The sequence below is a fragment of the Hermetia illucens genome, chromosome 3, assembly GCF_905115235.1.
Source record: "Hermetia illucens chromosome 3, iHerIll2.2.curated.20191125, whole genome shotgun sequence".
NCBI lineage: Eukaryota > Metazoa > Arthropoda > Insecta > Diptera > Stratiomyidae > Hermetia > Hermetia illucens.
Window position 1 is genome coordinate 148,458,170 of NC_051851.1, and position 25,776 is coordinate 148,483,945.

Consider the following 25,776-nt stretch of genomic DNA (forward strand, 5'->3'; position numbering starts at 1 on the left):
AACTGACTGACTGACTGACTGACCAACCGACTAGGTCCAGACATTTGCGCAGTCTCTCCGCGCCACTCCACACTCACCTGATTATCATCTCAATCTGCGCAGGAATCCGCTTCAGTGGACCTGCACCACAGTAGGGTAGATAGGGGCCAGCTAAAAGAGAAAGTTAAAAGTAGAATTAGTAAATTTGGAGTGGAATAGAAACAGTAGATTAGAAGAAATTAGAGTAGCAAGCTCACCGACTGATAACCGCCACGATGACGTAAACAAACAGACAGCAATGACAGGAGTTAGTATGACAATTCAGCAACCAATTGCGCTGACAGTTCCGCCGCTGCATAATTTCATGAAGTTGGACTGCCTTAAATTTTGCAATGCAATGGAGCATCGCTCTGGTTTTCATGAGGGATAATTGTTGAAATTAGGACTAAACGTAACAAGGAATAGGTGGAGGGGTCTGCACTTTGGAATTTTAATGTTGACCCTTTGTTTGGTCTAGGTATTATCTTACATCTTCAAGTATTTTCGCGTGTCTATTTGTATTGTAAGCATATGTTACTTGCGCGGTCGTGTCCATCTCTTCGTTTTGCTTGGTCGGCATCGAGGAAGGGGGATGCGTGCCCCGAAAGTACGCGTGATCCTGGTCTCTAGCGACATGATCACGACAGTCAGCTGTTTGATCTGGTCTTCTTGCCGTCGGTTGTTATCGAGGGCTTCCTCGAGTTTTTTCGTTAGTTTTTTATTTTCCTTTCGGAGGCCGACCGCCTCGCGGATCGCGTCTACCGATGTTGAGCTTCCGACCATGTGATCAAATCTGGACTGCGAATCAGACTTGCAGTCGCTTGAGAGCTTCGTCTCGGACGCCGTATCTCCGCGGTCATCTGGGCCTTCCGCCTGAAATTCAACCGTCAGGCTGGGCCCGCCTTACAACGCTTTTCCGCATTACCTTCGTGAACCCATCGGATTGATAGACGAGGAAAACCGCGAGCCATTATAAATCTAGTCGAATTTCCAATTGGACAAAAAATAACCGGGCGACCGTACGCGGTGCCAGTATACTCGGACCAAGGAGGCTAAACACAGGAGATTCATCTCTCAGCGCAATGTTCCAAGTTGTATGAAGGGAAAAAAATGAATATTTCAATTAATAAATGATGTTCTGGAGTTCAGTGTTTTCAGAGATTATATTTTTCTATCTGGAGTCTAGTGTTCTCTTGACTCAGACCAAGAAGACTAAACACAGGAGGAGCAAAGCAAGTGTCTAGGGCGCCGGAATGTCACTGGTTAATTGTTATTTCCAAAAATTCTTCCATAAAAGACAGGCGCGTTAGTTACGGGATCACCCCTTAACATCTAAAACCTTCCGACAATGCAACACATGCCATCGAATCAGCTAAACATTATAACCACCCACTCAGCAAAATGTGCAGATCATCGAACCAACGATTCGAGCTAATTCCGACACATGCCGGATATGCATTTTACCTGACCCACCTGTGTAAGCAGATTTAGAAAATATAAAAATTGTAACTTTAGCACGTAAGAGCGGAGTTGTAATTATATTGTAGCCGTGAAACGTTGTCCAAATAAATTAATAACTATATATTTTTTTGGAGTTTATCCTTCCAATAACTTTAACTCGTTCGCCTAAACCATGAAGCTGGTTCTACTTGACGCATCTGTATGCAAGATGGCAGTTGGTTGCCGCGTTCTTTGCCTAGGTCGTGGCAAAGGGTTTAGCGCTCAGGATGCTGGAGACTCCCTGAGCTTTTAACTCGTTGAAGATCTCCTGAGGGGAGAACGTCGCATCTAAACCTCGGAGGACGGGGCTGGTAATCTTCTGGGAGGGGAGAGTATACGTGAATAACTTGTTATGGTTCTCCACAAGGATCTGCCTGGCGGTAGAGTAAGCTTCCGGCGTTTTCGTTAAAATTTGGTGAGACCTACCTGAATTCTTTATCAGCTAGCTTTTAGGGAGGGGGCGGGAAGTAGATTGTTTAATTGATTTAAAAATTTCGGGGTTCTCTACGACCACAAGTGGAGGGATCTTTCGATTTACCTCCTGTTTATTTGTTGGCAATGGTTGCTTAGCCGCGCTGGTGGAACATAGCTTCTTCGCTTCGTTGAACCTGGGTAAGGCCTAGTTGGCAGCGCAAGTGGTGCCTGCTTCCATAGAAGACACATCCTGAACCTAAAATAGACGTTGTACATTAGACAAAGGTGGAGAATTGTTGTGCACTCTACAATTGTCCAGGAGCAACAAGATTTGTCGCTTCATATCGTTATTTAATGATAGTAGCCACTCATTAAATAACTGCGACGCCTTTCGGTTCGGCCGGTAAGTTGTTGGAAATGACTGGATGCCTTTAAAACATCTAGCCTTTGCGGCTTTTTCTATGATGAGTAGCTTTAACTTTTCTGAACCTTCCATGTTCACAGCCAGTAGAAGCGTCAACCTTCCTTGTTGTGTTTGCCACCATGACTTTTCTCATCTTTGATAGCGAATGTATATTTGCAAAGTAGACCAGTTTCATCAGTATTAAAAATGTTGCAGGGTTTATAATTTTCAAATAATTGAGTCAATCTTCCATGCTAATCAGGGAACACTCCTTCGTCAACGCTTGCGCTTTCCCCACACAATTTTTTGAAATAGACACTATTCCTATTCTTAACATTGGTCACCCACCCATCACTGGCCATGAAATTGGAAATGTTGAGTTCCTTTGCAATTGCCTTTCCTTTTAAAATTGCTTCATCCATGTAACCGAATACTCTTCTAAACGAAGAAACTCACTTCTGGTAGTACACTTTCTTCCTCCAATGGCTGCTGCACTCACTGTCTTTTCCTTATTTTTTAAAATGGTGCACAAAGTATTTAAAGGAATTTTAAAATGTTTTGTCGTTGTCTTCGAACCGCTTTCAACCGCCCGAATTGCTTCTTTTTTTCGCTAATTCTTTTCGCTCATATTCCAAGCATCCGTAAAAACCTCTGAAGGTAAACTAACGATATTTACACAACATTGCGCAATCTATGCGGACGGATCATTGCAGCTTCGAATTGTCAAGAGTTCAGTCAAAAGAACTTCGCATTACTACGTGTTCTGGTTGGCTTGTCCTCTGTTTCAACTTCGAATTACTGAATGTGCCATAATGCATTGGAAAACTTCGAATTGACGAGAGAATCTAAAGGGAACGAGCAATTGCTGCGAAAAACTAACAGTTTCGAATTAATGAGAGTTCGAATTGGCGAGAGGCGAATGTACTTTAAAAATGTATTATTGGATCAATCGTTTCGATAAACAAATGTGCAAAATATGTGCAATACAGAATACCCTCGTGACATTATGCACACAGTACATCACATTAATTGGCTACCCAATATCAGTATTCAATTGAGGCGGTTCGATAGATAACACCAGCCTGAGAAGATCAGCTTGAAGTTTGTCACATTCGATGCATCTCAATTTTATTAAAAAGACATTTATGGGTGGCCACAATCGAGCATGTTATCTTACCTTCCACCGAGATCCTCAAAATTTCATGTATGACGTAATTAAAGGTGTTTCTAAGAGTTTGTAAAATACTTTCTTCGGAATCTTTAAGGGGGTCATCCCGTGTGAAGGCTGTTTCTTTGCCATTTTTTGAAAAATTATTTTGGAGGACTTGATAAAGATAGAAACGTTTTTTTCACCATATGTTTACTGATATCTCTAGTATATGTGATAAATTTATCAGTTTGATATCGTAGCTAGTTTTCGAAATACGTGTCAATTTATGCACCCATCTCCAAAAAAAGGTGTTTTTCTGCTGCCACGCTGGAGCGCGCTGTGTTCATCTGAGGAAAAAAACTAAACAGCATTTTAATGTGGACAATATTCCACGGTCCGCAAACAACTAGGATAATTAGAAAATATTAAAAGGTAAATTTTTGGTGAGCCTTTAAACTTAATTTTTTGGATTTTGGTGCTTTTTTACGGCTTTTTTTATGAATAAAAAAAAACAACCCGTCCGAAGTCGTTTCAAAGAATTTGGTTGGATAGATTTTGAGCTATGGTACCAGCCGATTTTCAAGATGCAGTTTCGAGAAAAACGCATTTGAAAATTTAAATGTGATTATCAACAGTAAAATTTTAACTCACTATTAATCTGCTATACCTGGTCCATAGAGAGCACCTTCCGTTTCTTCAAAAAAGTCTTGTAAGGCCGATTGTTACTCTATGGTTTCAATTCTGGCTCTTTTAGTGAGGTCAGTCGATCGTCGTTCGGACCGCCAAATTCGCGCTTCATTACGGCGGTCGGCATAAACCTGACATATGTGACCAACTTGACATCCCATTGTCACTAGGATTTTGAGAATGCCATTGAATTCTTCATTGAAAATATTATAATTACAGCCAGAAAAGTGGCTATTTCTACGACCTTGGTCCCAGAATAAAGGTGTTTAGGAGCGAAAGTGCAGATCAATGCATATTCTGGGTCTCTGCTCCTAAGCATCTGTTCAAGAGATCATCTCGTGACAAATCTTCGTAGAACTTCTTCAGTCCTCTTTGCGCCATTTGCACCAACTGTTCTCGTCTGCTGAACAATTTTGATGCTGAGGATTTTCGTCTGTAGAACATGTATGGAAGAAAGTTGCCCAAATTTCTCGAATTTGCGTGTCGGCGAATAGCTAGCCCAAAAAATGTAGTGAGGTCGTTAATAATCTTATCAGTAAGTTTTCCAGCCCCTTTTCCACCATTGCCTTTGTGATTCTTCTTTGCATTTCTAAGCCGCGTTCCCATTCTTTTCTCGACATGTCTTACGCATTCCTTTTTTACTACTACGGATATTTTATTGTTTGCAGAAATTTGCAGAAATACCGGAGAAAACTCCAGCAAAACCCAATATACAATATACAAAACTTGTCGCAATTGGAACATCCATGTTCATGTTTGCTGAAAGTTTCTTTGCTGATGTTGATGCGAAGTCGAAGAGAAGAAAAACTTCTCTGATAAGTAACGATTCCCATGAAATACTCGTTTTTTAAATGCATTTTTAAACACGTCGTCAACTTACGAACTTGTTTTCAAAAACTTCGAACAATTGCAATTGGTGCGTTCTAAAATGAGTGAGTGGAGAGTTCCGCGCCATTTACCCGTCCGCATCCGCAACATTCGAAATAAATTTCGAATGCTGCAGATCCTGCCGCGCCACAAATTTTTCTCGAAATTGCATCAATCAAAAGTGACTCATTCTATCTCGCTCTAGCTAACACAGTCCTATGGCAGGATGAATCACTTACTACTATTATTACTTCTACCAGATTTTTTTTTAATTGTTTACTTTTAATGATGCCAACTTATTGCGAGGATCATAAATTGGACCTTGAACTATTTTTGGGCTTATTGTTCAATTATGCTAGAATTGTTTATTTGTAAGTTTTATTTCTATTTAACACCAAAAGTGTTTTGTAAAAATACGTGTATTTACCGTTATCGCTGACGTCATAGGCTTTTGCCCGTCTGTTCCTTATTCTAGCATCCTTAAACTAGCGTTTTAATATTAAGACTTTAATTATGGTACCACCGACACTACTATTCCTTTTAAGCTGGGACTTAAGAATTCATTCAAAGTATTCTCTGCTTGACGTAAAAGGCGATTAAAAAAGGATAGAAATATCTGGGCTAGCAATCTGCAAATTTTGAAGCTTCCTTGCTTCTGAAATTTCTCAAACACACCTCGAACAAATAGGAACTTAACCACTGCGATCCTTGACTATCGAACATGGTCTATGATTGGTTTTTGGAATGTGCGCACGCTTCTCGACGAAGACCTCTTGTAAGTGTACCTGTAAGAATTTTTTGTAATAAATGCATAATTCCTCGTTTTTAAGTTTTATGTTTTGTAATTCTAGTACTAATTGGCGTACATTATTAACTCGAATGTGGTTGACCATCCTGTATCCTGTGATCGGTTCAGCAACACGGTTGATACTGCTTTTATTTCTCCTCAGTCATCAGGTTCGTGGAGGTTAATTACTGCTTCCTTTGTTGCTCCTTGAGTTTTTTTCTGTCCAAATGCCCTTTCTTGGATCTTCGAAATGATCCACGTTTGACGAAAGCTGATTTACTGCTTCGGCAAGTCTGTTAAGTACGTTGTTCCTATTTTGGTTTACCACCAGTCATTGCATTACGTCCCCTAATTATGCGTATTCTGCCTCCTTCCTACTTAGTTTTTGCTGCAGTTCCTTTGATTTTGTCTCTATTTCTTCTATTCTGTGATTTTCTCTACCAGTATCAGGCAGTGCGTGTCTTCTCGTCTTTCATCCTAGCATTGATAATTGAAAAAGGGTTATCCTTTTTTCAACATTTTTGCTTGGCTCGTCACGAGATCTTTGGTTGTGAAGTAGTCTTCCTTGTTTTTGAAGAGGGTTTAGTGGCTGGAATCTCTTGATTTTTTAAGTTCTTGGTGATGGAGTTGGATATTGTGGTCTGGGTGGCCTAGAATTTCTCGGTGGGTTCTACAACTACAATTGGAGGAATTTTAGTTCTTACCTACTTCTTCCGAGGTGCTCGTTGCTGTTGTCCTTTGGAAGAAAATGGGGTCTAGGCCTAGTGTCCATTTTGGTTGATTCCGTCTTTTGTTTCGATAGCGCCGGTAGGCGTGGTTGCATTGCGTAATGCCAGAACTCCCCCTCCACTTTAATACGGGTTTTGCTAGTTCCGTTCTTTTTATGGATTTTTCTCACCTTGAATTGTTTTCTATTACCTGGTGGTAATACTTTCGTTGCACACACTCTTGTTGATTCAACAGTCTGCCAAACGAGTTTTACGATGCACTTCAGCACACGATCAGTACTGAACTGAATTTCTTTGAAGCATTTCATTGTTTTTATTTACAAATATAAATAACTTGTGGTTCCGCTCGCCTAACCATAGAAAAAATCAATTTTCAAAGTTTTACGATTATCATTTGCAAAATTATTGCTCATGCTCCTATGCGTGTGTATCAGTTCTAGATATCTGGGTAACTGATTTTTTTTTCAATTGGATTTACTTGAAGCAATCGATGATATTGCTTGATTAAGTATTTATGCTACTACATAACATTTTTATCATTTCTATCATCCCATTTCCAATTTCCTGTATCGCATCTCGACTTCTTATCGGTTGTCCACAAAGTTTTCGCACAAATCAAAGACAGAATTCAGCAGATAAGTTTATAAAAACCTTTAATTATTTAATCTAATATATAATTGCCTCCATTAGATACGACTTCCCTCCATCTATCGGGCAACTTCAAAATCCCCCCTCTATAAAACTCTTCCCCCTTCCCCTCAAAGTACGTGCGAAGTGCACTTTGGAGGTCAGCTTCAGAAGTCATTTTTTTACCATCCAGAAAATGTTGGAGGGACCTGAACAAATGGTAATCAGAAGGAGCAAGGTCGGGACTATACGCAGGATGACTCAAAACTTCCCAGCCAAGCTCACTCAATTTTCGCTGAGTAGTTAAAGATGTATGCGGCCGGGCGTTATCATGATGAAAGACAATATTTCGCCTGTTGACCAATGCTGGTCGTTTCGAACGTAGCTGGGTGTTTAATCTGTCGAGCTGCTCGCAGTACTTATCGGCGGTAATGGTCTCGTTTGGTCCCAAAAGCTCGTAGTGTATGGGGCCACGAACGTCCCACCATATACTGAGCATTCGCTTCTGCTGATGAATAGACGGCTTTGCTACCGATGGACCCGGTTGATCTCGATGAGTGTAGGCTCGTTTCTTCGCTACGTTTTCGTACACAATCCATTTCTCATCGCCAGTTACCAATCGATTCAAAAAAGGGTCGTTTTCGTTCCGTAAAAGGTTAGCGGAGCAAATTCTCACTCTATCGGCCAGATTTCGCTCAGTCAGTTCGTGCGGTACCCACTTTGTGCTCTTCAAAACATATCCAAGACGCGTAATGGCTACTGCTACTCCTGATTTTGATACACCGAGATCCTCTGCAAGCACACGTGTCGAAAGAAAAGGATTCGCTTCCAGTTTGTTGCGCAGGATATCGTCGTCAATCGTATAGGGTCTTCCTGAGCGAGGTTCATCTTCAAGTGTCAGGTCTCCGCTGTAGAATTTTTCGAACCAATCGTAAACTGTCCTGCGCTTTACCTTTCCTTCACCGAATACCTTCGACAAATTTTCAATCGCCTTCGGCACCTTCGTCCCCATTTGAAACTCGTACAAAATGCAATGACGAAAATGTACTTTGTCGAATTCCATGTTTATCCTTGAATATCCTTCACAACACTGATCCTTCAAGGATAATTTACCATGCATTTTATAGTTAGGACTCTGACCTTTCCATTGGGATATCACATGTTGTACCTGCTGTTTTGGTTTGTCTGCTAATTGCTTTTTAATTGTCACATTAATATTTGTGCGAAAACTTTGTGGACAACCTGTAATTTAAGAAGAGAGAATTAACTTGCTCCAACATTTCCACCCAAAACCCGTCAACTCTAAAATCTCTCGCAATTTTAAATCCTATTTAATAATTATACAATTATATACATTTGAAACCAGGAATGATCTTTGATCCTTTTTTCCCATAATTTGCATCGCAATGCTATGTACCTATCCATGTTATCGTCCAATTGAATACATTTTTCCTAAGGGGTTCAACTTGTGCAATAGGGAGATATTTATGTATGTAAAGTTGTGAAACTACTGAATGCACGTTGCATTATTCACATTCCGGTATGATGCAGCCATACTAGGCGCCGTTGGGTTACTCGCGGCGGAGTTCGATACGGATCACGGCGTTTATGACATCGACATCATCAGAAGTTCAGGAACTACCTGGTCAAAACCACCGAAAAGAAGAAATCTAGAGCCCCGAAGTAGGTGAGAAAATTAAAAAGGAACTAAATTTTTCTATACGTGCCAGCGCTGATTGATTAAAAAAAAAAATTAGAAAACTATTTTATGACACTTTTCTCATGGTCAACTATACTTGAAAAGAAGAAAAAAGAACTTTTCAGCGCACTCCCTGCCCCCATTAGCAGAAAAGTTCTATGAAAAACGCCCCCGGAAATTGCTCGGTACGCCATAAAACGCTTAAATACAAGAAATTTGTCAAGCTAATCCTACCGCGACATCTGCAGCATACGCTTAAGTCATGAGGGATCGCTCATAATATTAGCAACCGACGAACTTATACTTCAGCAGTACCGCTGTTACGGAACGCGGAGGCAATATTCTTTTTGCAAATTGTTTTTCGCAAACGTCGTATATCACATAAATAATATTCCTTGTTAACAATTTGACCAGTTGAAAGAAGATATTGAAAAAAAAAACTGTTCCCAAGACTCTTATTTTTGAGAAACTCTGAGGTGATTTTGGGGTGGGGTTCACTTTTTGCATGATCCTCAACCAATTGATCGACTGTTTGGGGATTGTAGGGATAGATGTAAGCCTCATTTCTTGTAATGATGCATTTAGTGACAGATTCAAAGTTAGCAAATTAACATCGCTGTACTGCAAGAATAACTGTCTCTGTCAAGGTTGGAGGTAGAAGAGACCGATTCGTCTCCATGTGGTTCTTTCTGCCCCCATCGAAATAAATATCGAATGGCGCGAATCCTGCTGCGCCACAAGTGCCTTTTCAAATAATGTTTAGTTTTTTTTGGAACCAATCGTGATCCACCACGCCTGAGACCTAACATGGTCTTTTAAAATGCTTTTAAAAAATCCACTAAAGTCTCGATTTGTTAATCGACGATTTTAAGCACAAGATCTTTGATTTTAGTTCAGGAAATGTTTGCCTTCAGTGCAGTTTTTGTTGTCTTTTCTTTTCCTGCTTTCCGTTAATGTGGAAAATTTCGTTGAAATTAAGTTTTACATTTGAATATTGATGGAAATTGTTTGATTGGAAAACGTGCTGTGTGCACTTCCCGGTGGTCAAGACAGGATAGACCGGCTTATCTCCATGCGGTCTTTTCCTGTCCCAACCAACGGCACTTTCTCACCGCTAGTCCTCCACTCCCGTGGCGAGTTCTAAAAAGTGGAGAGTTGGGCGCGCCATCTATTGCTCGCATTCGCTGCGAATCCTGCCGCACTACACATTCTCTGCCTTCTTTGAATAGCCTATGCCACTCAAAAAGGCCTCAAAACATCCCTATTCCAATATCTGCTCAAATAAAGTTAATAATAGTGTATTACTATATTTTTGGTTATTTTTCTAGGGACCTTTAAATTAATCCTAGAAGTACAAAATATTGTAGTAATACAGGTTACAACGTTACGCATGACGTTTGTTGTAAATTCTATACATATCACAAGGAACTGTTTAAATAAAAACCACAATAATCATAACAACAACACAACAAATATTATCTCCTTGTAAAGAGAAAGATTTTATCACGTGCCTTGACTCAATATTCAACAAAACTAAACCCACCCGGGGTTAACTACTCTAAAAGAGACGTGAAGTCTTGAGGTGGATTGATATCACCGAAAATTTCAATCTCAAAGGAGCTAAACTGCCAAACGGCAGTTCAAACATAATGGAGGGAACCCTAGATAATAAGGAGGACTGACGCCTTCATAGGAAGGACCCGAGCAAAAACAACTTGGGCCAATGCATGATTAAACATATTATTCCAATTCCATCGAAAACTAAATAAACTAGGGAGGACATTTTTCAATCAATTCCTCTGAAACAAGAGTGGAGGTATAACCTCCACCTTAGGCTACGATTTTTAGTATTGCAAATTTTTAATTAATTTAAGTTTAGTTCATATTTTCCAAAATATTACTCACGTATCTTATACAAAGTTCATTTCTGTATAAAAGCTCTGCCAAGTGCGGCTTCATTGCGTCACCTCTCAGAATCCAAAATGGAGGCATTCAGAATCATACTTCCGCAAAGACCCCCCTTATAGCCGCCATTCGAGCTTACGTCTCTCCTGATAAGCACGACTGGGACTGCAAGGTCCATGATATCTGCTGCGCGTTGAGATCATCCGTTCACTAAGCCGCCGGACACACCCATTATCTTTTGACTTTGATCAGAGTGTCCTAACCAACGGCACTGTCTCACCGCTAGTCCTCCACTTCCGTGGCCAGTTCTAAAAAGTGGAGAGTTCGGCACCATCTATTTGTTCGCATTCGCAACATTCGAAATAAATTTCGAATACTGTGAATCCTGCCGCGCCACAAGAGTATGATCACTCATGGAGGGTCCTACTCTCTGTTGCGCTAATTGAACCTCCTTCAGGATCCTTCCTTGGTCATCTCTGGTGATGCGAGGACGGAGCTCCTAAAACAGGATGTATAAGAGAAACTGTGATTAGCAGAGAGCAGCTGGCCATCACAATTTGAGGGCACGACCATTTACCTACGAGGTGGGTGACAGGTTGTTCCGGAGGAACTTCCGATAAAGCGATTTTAATAAACATTATAACACCAAGCTAGATCTGAACTTCCTATCTAGTATAGTGAAGGGGCGGCTGTGCGCTCATCTGTACCGGGGGAGAGATGTGGGGGTGTTTCATGGGAAGGACATAAAGTCTAGTTCTCAGAACACACCTAGGCAGCTTGCATCTCAACAAGCCCCTCGGGCCAAACTGCGGCACATCGATCTGTCGTTTCGGACGAAGTTGATACCGTGTCGACCGAAAAGTCGTTACTGGAGGTACAACAGTCGCTCGAGGCGATTTCCCTAATCCAGAAGATTAAGATTGATGTTGTAATGAAATTTAGGGCATTGCGGTGATCAAACGAACTTCCTGAGTGACCGAAGACGACCTAGAGGGAAACCTAAATAGTTGGCATCGGAACTTGAAAATAACTACGCAAACATAGGGATTCGCGTAAGCCTAACGATTTAAATCAAAACGTGAGCTGAAACCTGAAAAATGAAATTAAAAAAATAACGAAGGTTCGACCGCGGGCATGGAGTCGTAAGTCTCCGGACCCGACTGCCGCGATCGAAGAGGGGACATCGACGACGCGGATCACAGTCTCGATCTCCTACTTCAGATAGTTATTGAGGCGCGGCCTCTGAGGTTCCCTCCCTTCCGTGACATCCTCAGGCCATTATTCTGGAGGATGTCCCTATCCACTTCACAATCTTTGAAAACTCGAATCCATAGTCTCCATGGTTCCGTTTTCCTCGGACCCGTTGATTCTTTCTTTGTCCGACATCCACCGCCTTGATCGCGAAGTTGACAATTCACCTAACGAGTGATGAAACTGTATCTCTTAAACGAGATACGGCAGTGTTTCTGAGAGGCGACGCAATGAAATCATACTTGGCAGAGCTTTCATAAAGTGCAATTCATGAAATTTGATAACTGTAGCACGGTACTGTTAATAAAAATACATACACACCCCTCAGGGGTCGTAGGTTCTCCCCATACACCAGATAAGTGGGACTGGCAAAAAACTCTTGGTGGACGTCTGCACGGAGGACAACCACAACGAAAGGCAAGACGCGACCAGGACGGCTCGACGTATGCCATGATTGCTCATTGGACTGCGGATGACATGCGGTTATCTAGTGGCGATTAAATTCTAGGAGCTCTGAGAAAAGAGTGGACTCGAATTGCATTCTCTGGTCTGTGATGATTATGGCGGGGTCACCAATGTTAAGTTGACCTAACGCACAAACTACTTATAATTAAATTTTGTTTAGGAATTGAGGGAATACTAAGTCCGCTACCTACTTGATGGCGGACCGGATCATGCGAGCTCGACCCATGATAGAGTTGATGTTCAACTCAATGATGCTAACGTCATTGTTGGACGTTAGAATACCAACCATTGCGTTGAACAGCTGCAGGAATTCTTGCGAACTCAAGGAAATCGTGAAGATTTTATTGGTCGTACCATAGTCTTCTGGCGTTTTTGTTAGTATTCGGTGAGAATTATCTGATTTTTTAATCGGGTAATTGTTAGTGTGGTAAAAAATCTTTATTGCCTTAGATTGGCCAATATTTTTGAGTTATATTTCGTTTTAACCTTTTATGCTTAGCAAAACAATACTTTTAAAATTATGTTAAATTTGGCACTTGATTAGCAAATTACATCTTGAAGAGTCGGAGCTCTGATCTCGAAGAGAACGGAGAAACGGGCGCGCCGGCCTCCTGTCAGGCCGTCAACTTTGTCGGCGGCAGTTCAGTACATCGGCAGAGGCAAATTCACCCTGGCGATGCATTCGTGGTTCGCGGCTCCGATGCGCCGCCATATTAGGGAGGGTACGGAAAATATTTTCTTTAATCGATTGAAGCTGCTGAGAGGCCCAACAACAACAGAGTCTTTCGATTTACCTTCTTATTATTGGGATTTGATTTCTTGTTGATGGATGGAGGAGGTGGTGGAACTCTATTGTTGCGGTTTGTGCTATTTTTGATAGTTTTGAATGATGGAACTCGTGCGTTGGAAATGGTTGGTATTGGTATTTGATAAGGGCTGGTGTTGGAGATTCCTTTGGAGTTTAATTTGAAGCAGGTAATTCTGCAATGTGGGATTCGTCTTCAAGTTCGGAAAGGGGGAAGGCAGTTTTCCCCAAGATTCGTTTGATGGCTGTCTCCAATGACGCAACTGTCGCTTAAAGCCCCAGGATTAACTCCTAATAGGGCTTGTTTTCGCAAACACCTCTGTGAACTTTCTCAGGAGGCGCTTTTTTTTTGTTTTTTACTGAAACATATTCCTGAATTTGACCCACGGAGATTGGTAGATCTTTGACAGTTTCGTCAGAACCGTGCGATAGTTCGGATTCATAATCCGTGGACTCCGACGTAGTTGTGTCCTCCCGCTTCGAGAGTTCATCTTTAGGAGGGGAACTGATGTTCTTTCTCCGCTTGTTCTCTAACAGAGTGAGATTCTGCTGTAGCACATAAATACTAATCTGATTTATATTTTATTTTTTTCAAACTTAATTTGAAATTAACGATATAAATTGAATTGAGAGGCGGCACCCCTTTCCTCCGACTTGCTTTACGTCCGAACTCCTACTGACATCAAAAAAACAGTTTTTGCTGCAATTGTTTTTCAATGTCGTGGCAAACTTGATTTGCACTTTCACGTGTGCGATGCGCAAGTTGCTCGCTCCGCCACAACACTTCACCTCAGCTGAAGCCAAAGGGGGTTTCAGCGAGGAACTAAAAGCACAGCTTCTTCAACTCGGCTGCCACAAGTCAAAACGAACGCGTGATGCACTTCTCGCCCTGGTCGCGTTTTCTCTAGCCAAGGATATCCGTTTGACCGTGCCCACGATGTTGAGGCTAATAATGTCGTCCTCGCTCGGGGACTTCGAAGGATCCCTCACAATTGGTGACCCCAACAACTTCCAATATAATCAGCAATACTTCCGCGAATTAACCCGACAATCAGAGTGAAAATTAGTGAATGGGAAGTGCAAGAAAATCAATCATTTAGTGCGATTACGCTGGTCTTGCTCCGCGTCATCGCGCATTGAACTTTTTTGTCTTGTTCTGTTGCGTGTAGTTTGTGTGTACGGCAGCCGCTTTATGTCATTGGAAATTTTGATAATTTCTTTGGTGATGCATTTGTTTGTCGCAACACAATTGATCGCAAATTCACTCTTCTTGAAGTACCGGTTGACTCGATCTTAGGGTTTTTTTGCTCGCCCTTCTATTGTTGAAAAATGACAAAAGTAGTGTCATTTAAACCACTGTAACTTGTGAACTAAACGTCAGATTGTCATGAAATTTTGACAACTATAGTACAAACCTTCAGTACTTCCTAAAACTCATATGCATTTGTAGTGCCAACTACAACTAAAGCCGTTCAAATAATAAAGCGTTACTTTAGTTTTTAATAATGTTTAATTTATCCTGAATAACTACTGATGCTTGGAACACGGGATGACATCGGCTGTTTTCGTTGGAGTATCATGAGCGGCCGTTAATTTTTCCTAGCGCGCTGTATTGGTCGAGATTGGTGTTGCCGCGGTATATTTGTCAAATATAATCTGGGATTTATTTATGAGAATGAAAATCCCTTATTAAAAAATGATTGCCTTCTATATATCTTCCTGCTATACAAATACACTTTTCCCAGCGAAGGAAGGTTTTTCGTTTCAGTATGACAGGAGTCAATTACACACGAAGGAAAACTGTTAATAATCATTCAACAAACTTTATGAAAGGATTTTATCCCACTTACAACATTTTGCTACAGTACTATTTTAGTTTCTTGTTTTTGTTTTAAATAAATCAATGTACGAACTTTAATTGATATTGAAACGAGCGAAATCATTCACGACTGTTACCCGCAACGGTTGGAGACAGAAGAGACCGGCTTATTTCCATGCGGTCCTTTCTATCCCAATCAACGGCACTTTCTCACCGCTAATTCTCCACTTCCGTGGCGAGTTCTAAAGTGAGTGGAGAGTTCCGCGCCATCTACCTGTCCGCATCCGCAACATTTGAAATAAATTTCGAATGCTGCGGATCCTGCCGCGCCACACTATCGTCCATATAGAAATCTACTGCCAACCGACGTCGCTCTTTGAATTTAAATGTTTTTAGATTTTTTTTAAAGTTTTTCTATGGTTCGATGTCTCCGATGCCGATAAGATTTGTCTTTTTCCGTTTCAATTTCTTAAAGGCAGTTCAATTTGTTGTTACATATTGCTACCCTGACATTCATAAATATGGGGATCAGCGTCGCGTTTCTTTGCTATTGTTCCTGCGGTGAGAGTGTATTGTATGTTATTTTCTATGTGTTCTTTTAAGGCAACAGATTGCTTTTCCCTAATCTGTAAGATTGAAATTCTAGTTTTATTATTAAGGACTGATCATTATTTGATTTTAATTTTTGTAATTGTGAGGAAGACCGAAGTTGACACTCTGAAGCACCAAAAGTATCTGCCCCTGGTGTGATGGCTCCGTTGCGCCACGCGCGGCTGAACTCTTCACCGTCCCATCAGAGCCCGCTTGCGAGTCGGATTCGCAGTCACTCGAGAACGTCACCTCGGACGGTTTCTCCCCTCCGTCGTCAGCGTTTCTCGGCTGAAAATCGGTGGTCGGACTGTCGGTCGCCTTGCGGCGCTTCTTCAGGGTTACCTTTGTGAACCTGTCTGGTTGGGGCGCAGTCATTTTTTCCCAATCAGCACTCATCACTCTTTTAAAAGTGTCTTCTTTTAGTTCTTCCAGCGTACGATGGCTTCTCATTGGACTGCGGACGACATGCTGTTGTCTACTGGCGATTGAATTCTAGAAGCTCTGAGAAAAGAGTGGACTCCAATTGCATTCGCTTGTCTGTGATGATTATGGCGGGGTCACCAATGTTAAGTTGACCTAACGCACAAACTACTTATAATTAAATTTTGTTTAGGAATTGAGGGAATCCTAAGTCCGCTACCTACTTGATGTCGAACCGGATCAGTTGGGAAGCGTGTCTGCGAGCTCGACCGATGATAGAGTTGATGTTCAACTCAATGATGCTAACGTCATTGTTGGACGTTAGGATACCAATCATTGCCACCAAAATAAATGTTCTCACTTTAGCTTAGAAAATAAATGTTCGCACACGAAATCGCTCCACTTGCACACAATTGGCCCTAGGTTGAAAAAATCCTCGCTGTGAAAAATACGCCCGATTTCGTCAAGAGCTAGACAGCTAGACAGCTAGATAGCCCCTGGTGTGGCGGCTCCGTTGCTTTTATATCCCTAATTTTAACGTGTCGTGGACGCGTTCGGAATCGGTCCTCGATTCGAGTCTCTGCCTGCGGCGTGAATACCAGGTGGATATCGGAGACGCCACCTTCTTTCCACTGCAAGCTTTAATCCATAAATTTCATCGAAAATATTAGAAAATTATATAACGATGATTGCTACGAAATAGTTTTAATAAGAAAAATATTGATGTATCCCAGCGATGCCTGTACAACTTACTCATTTGAACCAAAATTTAGCTCTGTTTTCATCAAATGATGCGTGAGGGATTGTGACACCCCATTACAGTCTTTCAAGGTTCTTTCGCCGATTGCACGTCACCAATTTCATGGTAATTGCGTTAGTTGTTTTGTAATAGCTATTGACAATGGTTGGTTGGAGTATGAAGCAGAATTCTCTTTCCGTGCCGATAAAGTTGTTGTCTATCCTGGACTTACGTATGGCTCGCCACTTCTTTTTGTTCTTGTCATGGACACTGTCACGTGGGACATATATACCACACCATACAGATGATGTTTTCCTAACGTCTCACAATAAAGCTGATCTCGAACAACTTGTCCAAAAGTGAAATGATGGCCTCACACAGCACGGTCTCCGACTGAATCTGAATAAAGCAGAGTTTTTGTTGACCAATCCTAGTGAAACAGGCACTATCATTGTCAGTGATAGGGAACTATCGAGAACTGGCCAATTTAAGTATCTCGGATTGACGCTGTCAGCCTATGGTGAATTGCATTATGAAATTGCTTCACACATCAGATCAACTTCATTGAAGTGTTGTTTCACAACTGGCATTCTTCTTCGATTATTGCAAAGAATATTTGAATATTGTATGGTCTTATCTTTAGACAGTAGTTGAACATTAGGTCTGCTCGCATATTTCGTCGTGTAACCACTTCCAGGTCGTGCCCAATGAGTCACCTCAACGGCTCCGTTGCTTTTATATCCCTAATTTTAACGCACCGGGGACGCGTTCGGAATCCGTCCTCGATTCGAGTCTTTGCTTGCGGCGTGAGTCCCGGGTGGATATCGGAGACACCATATTCTTTCCATTGCAAACTTTAATTCACAAATTTCAATAAGAAAAATATTGGTGTATCCCAGCGATGCCTGTACAAGTACCTCATTTGAACCAAAATTTAGGTCTATTTTCGTCAAATGATGCGTGGGGGAGTGTGACACCCCATTAACAGTCTTTCAAAGTTCTTTCGCCGATTGCACGTCAATGTCATTAGGGCAATATCGCTTTGTCATGTTGAAATGTCCATCCTGGTCGTTTTCCCACAATTTCATGGTAACTGCGTTAGCTGTCTTTTAATAGCTATTGACAGTGGTTGGTTGGAATATGAAGCAGAATTCTCTTCCGGTGCCGTTAAAGTTATTGCCTATCCTGGGCTTACATATGGCCCGCCACTCCTCTTTGTTCTTGTCATGGACCCTGTCACGCGGGACCTATACACTACTCTATACACATGATGTTTTCCTAACGTCTCACAACAAAGCTGATCTCGAGCAACTTATCCAAAAGTGGAATGATCGCTACACACAATACGGTCTCCAATTGAATCTGAATAAAACAGAGTTTTTGATGACCGATCCTAATGAAACAGACACTATCATTGTCAGTGATAGGGAACTGTCGAGAACTGGCCAATTTAAGTATCTCGGATTGACGCTGTCAACATATGGTGAATTGCATTATGAAATATCGTCGCATTAACGAACGGGTCAAATTCAAAATCTACCGCTGTGACGTCCGCACGTATTTATTACTGTTCCGGCATAAACCAGCGCCAGTTTCCTCTTCTGACATCTCTTCGACGAAATCATCATATTCATCGCTTGATGCTCCGCCAAAATCAGTATATCTTCTGAAACGCGTTCGCAATGCTCTGCGGCTGTAAATTATACGGCATATTTATATATAATTTAGATTGAAAAAAAAATCCTAACGTTTTCATTTACTTATATGTAGTAAAAGATAATAAAATTTAGATAAAACCAAAAAACTCGAAACAGATTATCTGTGCACACAGGGGTTCTATTTCCTACGGTACGACTGCTACGATTAAGCTGCCGCAGCAGCTAGGCTGGCTATACTCTCCACCACTTCCCACTTTATGTCGGTCCCTTAATATTGGATATTTAATATCGAAAACCCTTAAGAAAACAATCTTGGGGTTAGCCTGACCCTGGATGCATACTTAAAGTTAAGTTAAAATTCATTCAAAATCGAAACTGGCTACTTATTCGCACTTGTTTAACAAATAAAAGTCTGTCCGTTATAAGTGGCGAAGGGGTTTTAATCACACCAGCAAATTTTGACACCCGCACGTTTCGCAATCTCTATGTCATTGGCTGACCTTACACGATCAGTATTTCATCAGTCTGACAAAAAAACACTTTTGTTGTATGTATTTAAAGATCCGAACCATTCATAAGTCATGTTTCGATTAATAACACAATGATGGCTGCACCACACTCAACTTATCATCAGTCCAGCCAGTCTGACAGATTTTATTTAAAAATTTAAATTTTCATTAGTCCTTGAGTCATTGCCATAAAAATACCCTAGACGATCAGTTTGTCACAATCTTGTCATTCTGACTGACGCCAGACTGATAAAATACTGATCGTGTAGGGTCAACCTTTGACTCATGTGTTGAACGGGCTATTTTGACATATTGTCGAAAGATCGCGATGTCTCGCGATTCCCTATTGCTCACGATTTCCCGCATGCCCCTAACTATATCGCTTTAAGGGAAGAAATACATACCCTTGTTATTTCCTCAGTTATTTATGTCGTCTTTTCGGTTTGAAATCAGAGAAATCGAGATCTCGAAAGGCATCTCTCCTTAAAAGCCTCTTGAGGCATTTGATAAGTCTCCGTTGCAGTCTTCCCAAGCCACACAAAAACTTGATCGCGTACCGCTGTTCCAGTGAGCGCTCCATTACGCAGTGACACAATCGAAAAACAGACTTCGCACAAAGACACGTCCTAACACTCTTACTGCTTAGAGCAAACTGAGACAGGGCGCATTTGAAAGATCAGAACCCTCTCCGCAATCTCCGACCAGTCTGATCGCGCTACGATGTATAGTTGCGTCATAATAAAACAATGGGCATTACTTTCATAAAGCACCCTGTAGACTTAGCACTTCTTTTATCCGTTTTTCTTACTAGAGTGTCCCTTTTTCATTAAGCCAATCTCTTTTATATGTTTCCATATTATTTACATATGAATTTCGGCAGAACCTCATAAGTGAAGAATTTAGTTAATTCTCAATTCTAGTTAATAGAATCTTTCATCAGGAGAAAAGAAAAAAAAACAGAATTTTCCAATTGAATGTTTACGTAACGAGATCTTTTCTTACAGCCCCAAACTCTCCCCGTTCGCCATCGTGAATTGATTTCCTTGAAATCGTTTTTTTTTCATATTTCCGAGCTATATTACCACGAGTTCCTTTCGGGTAGTTCAGCTCTTTGGTCTTGAATTTTTATCGGCCATATTTGTTATTTTTTTATGAATGCACAATATCTCAGGAATGTCATGCCAATTTTTAAGAGCGATTGAGGCAAAACTAACGGAGATATGAAATTTTAACCATTCGAAGATCTGAGTTGCTCCGCCCGATCTGTTGATGTACCTCGGTGCCGAAGTAATCGTTCTCAATATTTTAGACTGCTTTCTTTGAAGAATTTCGATGTTGGATGTGCTTTATCGCGCTGGCCTAAATATGTTTTTTCCAAGTAAGCCTTCTGCCTAGGTGTATTCCTAGGTGTTTTACCTGAGAATGGATACGCCGTTAAACTTAATTGGGGGACATGTTCGTTTCTTAAATGTAAAAGTGACAGGCCTACATTTTGTTTCATTTACTTTGATGCTGCTGATTGCTCAATATCTTTCATATGATTCTTGACGTCTCAAGATGCAACACTAGGATCGCCAGCGAAGGTAGAAGTAAACAGGCGCTCGTTTGTGGGCAAATCTGCAGTATATATCAAATAAAGCAGAAGGCCGAGGGCAATAGCTTGGGGTACTCTCGTGTTGATGTTATATTCTCGTGATGTGATAGTTTTTTGTTTAATAACAAATCCTCTGCCAGTCAGATACGACTCAAGAATTTTATGGATATTCGTAGGTTCCTTGATTTTGTAGATGAGACCTTTGTGGCGGCACATCGGAAGCACGAAGTACGAACGCATCGCCGTGGTGAATTCGCCTTTGCTGATGTATTGAAAAGCCATCCTAAGAGAAATAGAAAAATTAGACAACTCAGGCGAACTTGTGATATTGGATGCAAGCACTAATAATAATTTTTAACTTTCGGCCGTTCACGCCGGCGGTTCAATCTCAAGAGACTTCTTCGGAAGTGCCAGTCCGTTGACATTTTCTTGCCCCAGCCTCCTGTCAGGCCGTCAGCTGTGTCCGCGTCCGTTTAATTCGTCATCAGAGACGAATTTACCACGGTGATACACTCGTGGTTCGTGCCTCCGATATGCCGCCATATCTTCATTCCAGACTTGTGCAACGTCAAGGAATACGGCCGAGCAGCACTTTCTACCTTCCAAAACACAGCTTATCTCGGAGGCCAGTCGATGAACTTGTTTAACAGGTGAGAAGTGTCGTGACCTCCACTTTCACTATCCACTTTTTGTAATCACGAAAACTCGTTATTTTCGTTTCTTAATTAACTTTATTAAACATACTTCACTTGCACTTTACCGACCTCGCGGGTTCGCTTTTTAATATCGACTAACTCTAACATTTCTTTATGCTTATTCTAGATCTACCTTAACCTACTTTCCTATTCTTATTTGCCGACCCACGATTACCTCAAAACATGCTTAAGAGGTCAGTGCTGTTATGCAAAAACTCAGCATTCCACAACACAATACTGACCGACAAGTGTGTTCCGCATATTGTAATACAAAGCTTGCACTTTCCATTACAATATCGGTTACACACTTCCCGGTCGCGCCCAATGAGTCACCTCATCGCTTCGGTGGCCACCAATTGTAGGTTGCTTTTGTTCGTACTATCGAAGGGTAAATTAAATAACACTCGCCACGGAAACTGTTAACAACATTTATTACTAAACAATCCCCAAATATAATTTATGAAAGCTCGTTACGAACGCGTGCGAGTTACCTGGAGGTTACGTTTCGATTCCTCTTCTTTGACTCGATCATCGCGCCTCTGGCGGATTTTTCGGTTTTCGGTTTTAAAATCATTTATTAAAAAAAAAACAGTGACTTACATTGAATAGTTTGGGGGGCTGCAGTTCTAGGAAGAGTATTCCTAGCTGCTTGAGCGTAAGAAACGCCCGGTTTGGCCAAGCTTTGTGACATCTGAGTCACCGCCTGTTTCGCTTTCATGATCTCGGCATTTTTTTTTTTGCCCTGCCAGCTTCCGTTCCCCTATGCCGGGCATCCGTGATAGTTGGCGGGATGTCCGGACTGGCCGCAATTGCAGCTAGTTGGTTTGCCTGCGGTGGGATTTGGGCATTCCCCTCGCACATGGGTTTTCGTGCACCTCACGCACGGGTGCACGATGGAGCAATTGACGGCGGTATGCCCAAAGTTTTGGCAGTTGTAGCACTGCATTTCTTGAATCGACTTGACTTTCTCAAGCGAAATTTTCTGGTGGAGAATATATTTCATCTTAAATGCTTCATTTAGCTCTAACAGCCCCGATTGCGACTTCAACGGAAGCGCCGGGTTCAGGCTTTGTACAAGCTTGAGTGCGCGTGAGTAAATTCGACACGCTTTTCAACTTTACGTGCGGGTAATCTTCGTTGAGTTCGCGCATTATGTCAGCCGGGACTGTCTCTCTGTGAAGACCACGGATGGCTAAGAACTGAGTCCTTAAAGCTGGTGGGGTACTGGTCGTGGTATGTAACCCCTTTTTCTTTAATGAGATTGAAGATCGCTGCATTATCTTCAAGGATTTGAGCAAAAATGAGGTTCCTATCGGCCCTCGGTATTTTTTAGGGTTGCTTTCAACCCCTTCTTTTTTAGTATCCTCAAGAATTGAACAACATTGATTTTATACCCAGTGATGGGCGGAATTTTTGTCTTTTTTGAGCGGGTAGCCTGGGGGGAGGGTGCCTGAGGGTTTGCCGGAGGGGCATTAGCTCTACTTGCACTCACCTTCTCTTTGTTTTTCTTTTTCCTCCGCTGGACGAAGTTGAATTCGTCGCCTTCTTGATGTTGTTGCTCCACATGTTGCTCGTGTTGTTCCTCCTCCCAGAGAGGGATGCCAAGAGTTCCTCTAGCTGCTTGATGACAGTTATCGTTCCGATGCTTGTAGTTCTTCTAAATAAAAATAAAACTAGCTATAGCTTTCTCCTACTACAATATATTTTAATAGTTACTAAATACGTATTTCGAGAGCTCTTACTCTACTTACTCTCTTCCTCAGTAGCTTCAGTGTAGTAGAAGAAAGCTACCTAGTTTTATTTTTGCTTGATGATGTTTTGTTGACAGTCCAGGTGCTGGACCATCGCGGCCTTCTCTTGTTTCAGCTCCTCGATTTTTTCGAGGAGGGTCGCGTTCAATGCTTGCAGCTCTGGAGAGCTGCCTTCTTCTTCCGATGACATCTCGGGGTGTATCATCTTACACCTCTTGGCGGACATCCTGTCCCCAAGCCCGTACTTGCTGTTGTCGTCAGCAGCTCTGGAATGTAACAATAAATTTTTAGTTCATGCTCTTATAATAATATTACTGGACCGGACTTTCAATTGGGGTGCAACTTACTCTCATTTCACTTGATCCCCGGACTTCTCTTTTTTGCTTAGCATTCAAGTATTCAAAAAATGAGGAAGACGATTAACACCTGTAACCACTTTCGGTTACGTTGCTCCCAGGGCAAAGGTGAGGCAGCGTCTAATGTTTGCGTTTAAAGAATTTAATTAATATTCATTTTTCGACCACTGATTCAAAGATTTATCCGCGGCATTAGACATAGGACGATCAGACCCGAGCCTGCACGGGGACTCATCTGAAATATAGTCACGAAACCTTACCAGGGGTATACTGGTACCATGGGAACCGAAATAGCCCCTAAATTCACACATTTCAGGTGAACTCCTCTCCTGTTGTAAGTGTGTTCAACTCGGTTGTTCGCGGTTGGCCCCCTAGTGTTAGCTTCATGCGGGTTGGGGTTGGGTTCAAGCTAATAGAGATCTTCCGGTCTCAGCATGGTGTTGTGTTTCAACACGAGTACCGTACTCCTTAGTTCGGTAGAGATTTTAGTAGGTCTTGCATCCACCAGTATGAATGCTGAGCCATACCCTCGGTATAGACTGGTACCGTCGTAACTTGCTGCGGCGGGGCTCTGATTGTGGTCACAAAATCAATCCGTGTCTTAAGAAGACCGTGGGATTAAGTTCACGAGACAGGTACTCACGTTAAAGCCCGGTAATGTAACTGTCACATTAGACAGAGGAAGTCAGCTTCTATTCACTAAAATGGCATCTGCCCTCTTCACTTTCCTAGTGCTACCTCTGGACTCTTCGACCTAAATGACTCGTTATCAGATTGTATAAAATGACAGAAAATAATAAAAACCTAAATGAAGGGCGAAAATATATCTAGTTTCAATAAAGATAGTTTTGTGTCTGGCAAATAAATCTGGCAAGACCTTGTAAAGTAAAACTAGACGACTTTAGCCGATGTAGAGGTTGTTAATGAAATTGGGGGTGGTCATCAGTGACGGCGTGATTACATAAATATTATATTTAATTGAACGAATGAAAATTTAAAAACAGTTGCAATGAAATTAATACGATTGAAGTAAACTATACGAAATTTCTAAATATCTACATTACCTGCAGCCCAATTGTGTTATAAAAATTTTTTTACCAAAAATTATGTATATGTCGATATCACAAAATGATCAGAATGTGTACAAAATTCCTTTAAAACACAAGCAACCAAGAAAATTAATTGATAGATAAGAATAATTTTAAGTAGATAATGTTCAAGACAAAAAATAAATGAAGGAAAATACATCGAATGAACGATTTCGCTTTTGCAAAATTTTTTAAAATCAACAAATTTTGTAACGCATCTAGAAATTGCAATTAGATATGAAGAAATAAAAAAATTGCAAAAGAATAGTAAATTGTATATGAGATTGTGTAAATAGGACGAAGAGAAAGTAGAAAAAAAAAACGGCGCTAAAAAAATGGACTTGAGTTTGTTTGGAATTTTTTTTTAAGTAGAGAATTGGACGTTCATTTGAGGATATATGGGATGCCTTGATGCGACTTTATTGCTACTTCAGTTTAGACGTATGCCTTTGCTTTTCTATGAGGTCTGAAGTGTATTTTCAATTCTTCATGGATTTGATATTAGAACAATAATTTAAATAATTTTTTACAATATTTACAGATTTGTTGAAGAGCTTACAAAGTGTCCGAAAATCTGTCTCTCTCTCTTTGAAATAGATCACTCCAGTATTGAAGTCAAATTATATGCACTAGAGCTATTTATGCTAAAGTCAACTTGTCGTTCAGCTTTGCCACTATTTAGGATACGTTCAGGATTGAAAAACAAAAGAAATTTCCTTTTTGGAGTTCTGTGTAAAAGAGCAACTTCCATAAACACTGTATTTCGGGAACCAGTTCAGATTTCGGTGTGAAGTTTTGTGGGAAACCAAGAAAAGATTTTTTCCTTTGTATGAACAGATTCCGATAATAAGAGACTTTGGAAGAGGTCAAGTACGTGCTTCCAAAGTGATCCAGCATAAAAAGAAGATTTCTTCTGTTTTTCCCAAGCTCTCAAGCAAACATTAAGAAACAACAACTTTACATGCTAACAATGGGTTTCTTCCATTGTATCAAACTGTCAGAGTTGTTTAAGGTTTTTAATGGTAAAAAAAATAATAAAGTCGCTTGGAGATAACTTTTCAGCTTTCACGATAAATTGACTTTAGCTTGAATGAGAAAAAGAGAAATTTAAGCCAAAGTCTTGCCAAACGATGCCAAATATTCAACCTGCAACTATATTGTTCTTCCAATATTACGATATATACCAAAGTTTTCCCTTTTGAATAGTGAAAAGTTACATAGAATTGCATTGTTCACACTCGTAATTTTCT

General features: G+C 41.0%; 1 protein-coding gene across 1 annotated transcript in view; it reads left to right on the plus strand.

The window, feature by feature from the left end:
- LOC119651462 (uncharacterized protein DDB_G0271670) overlaps positions 1 to 25,558 on the plus strand; it is a 168,801-nt gene extending 143,243 nt beyond the window's left edge. Inside the window, exon 2 of the mRNA XM_038055068.1 lies at positions 25,068 to 25,558. The gene's annotated coding sequence lies outside the window, so the exon portion shown is untranslated. The remainder of the gene's footprint in view (positions 1 to 25,067) is intronic.
- The last annotated feature ends 218 nt before the right edge of the window (positions 25,559 to 25,776 follow it).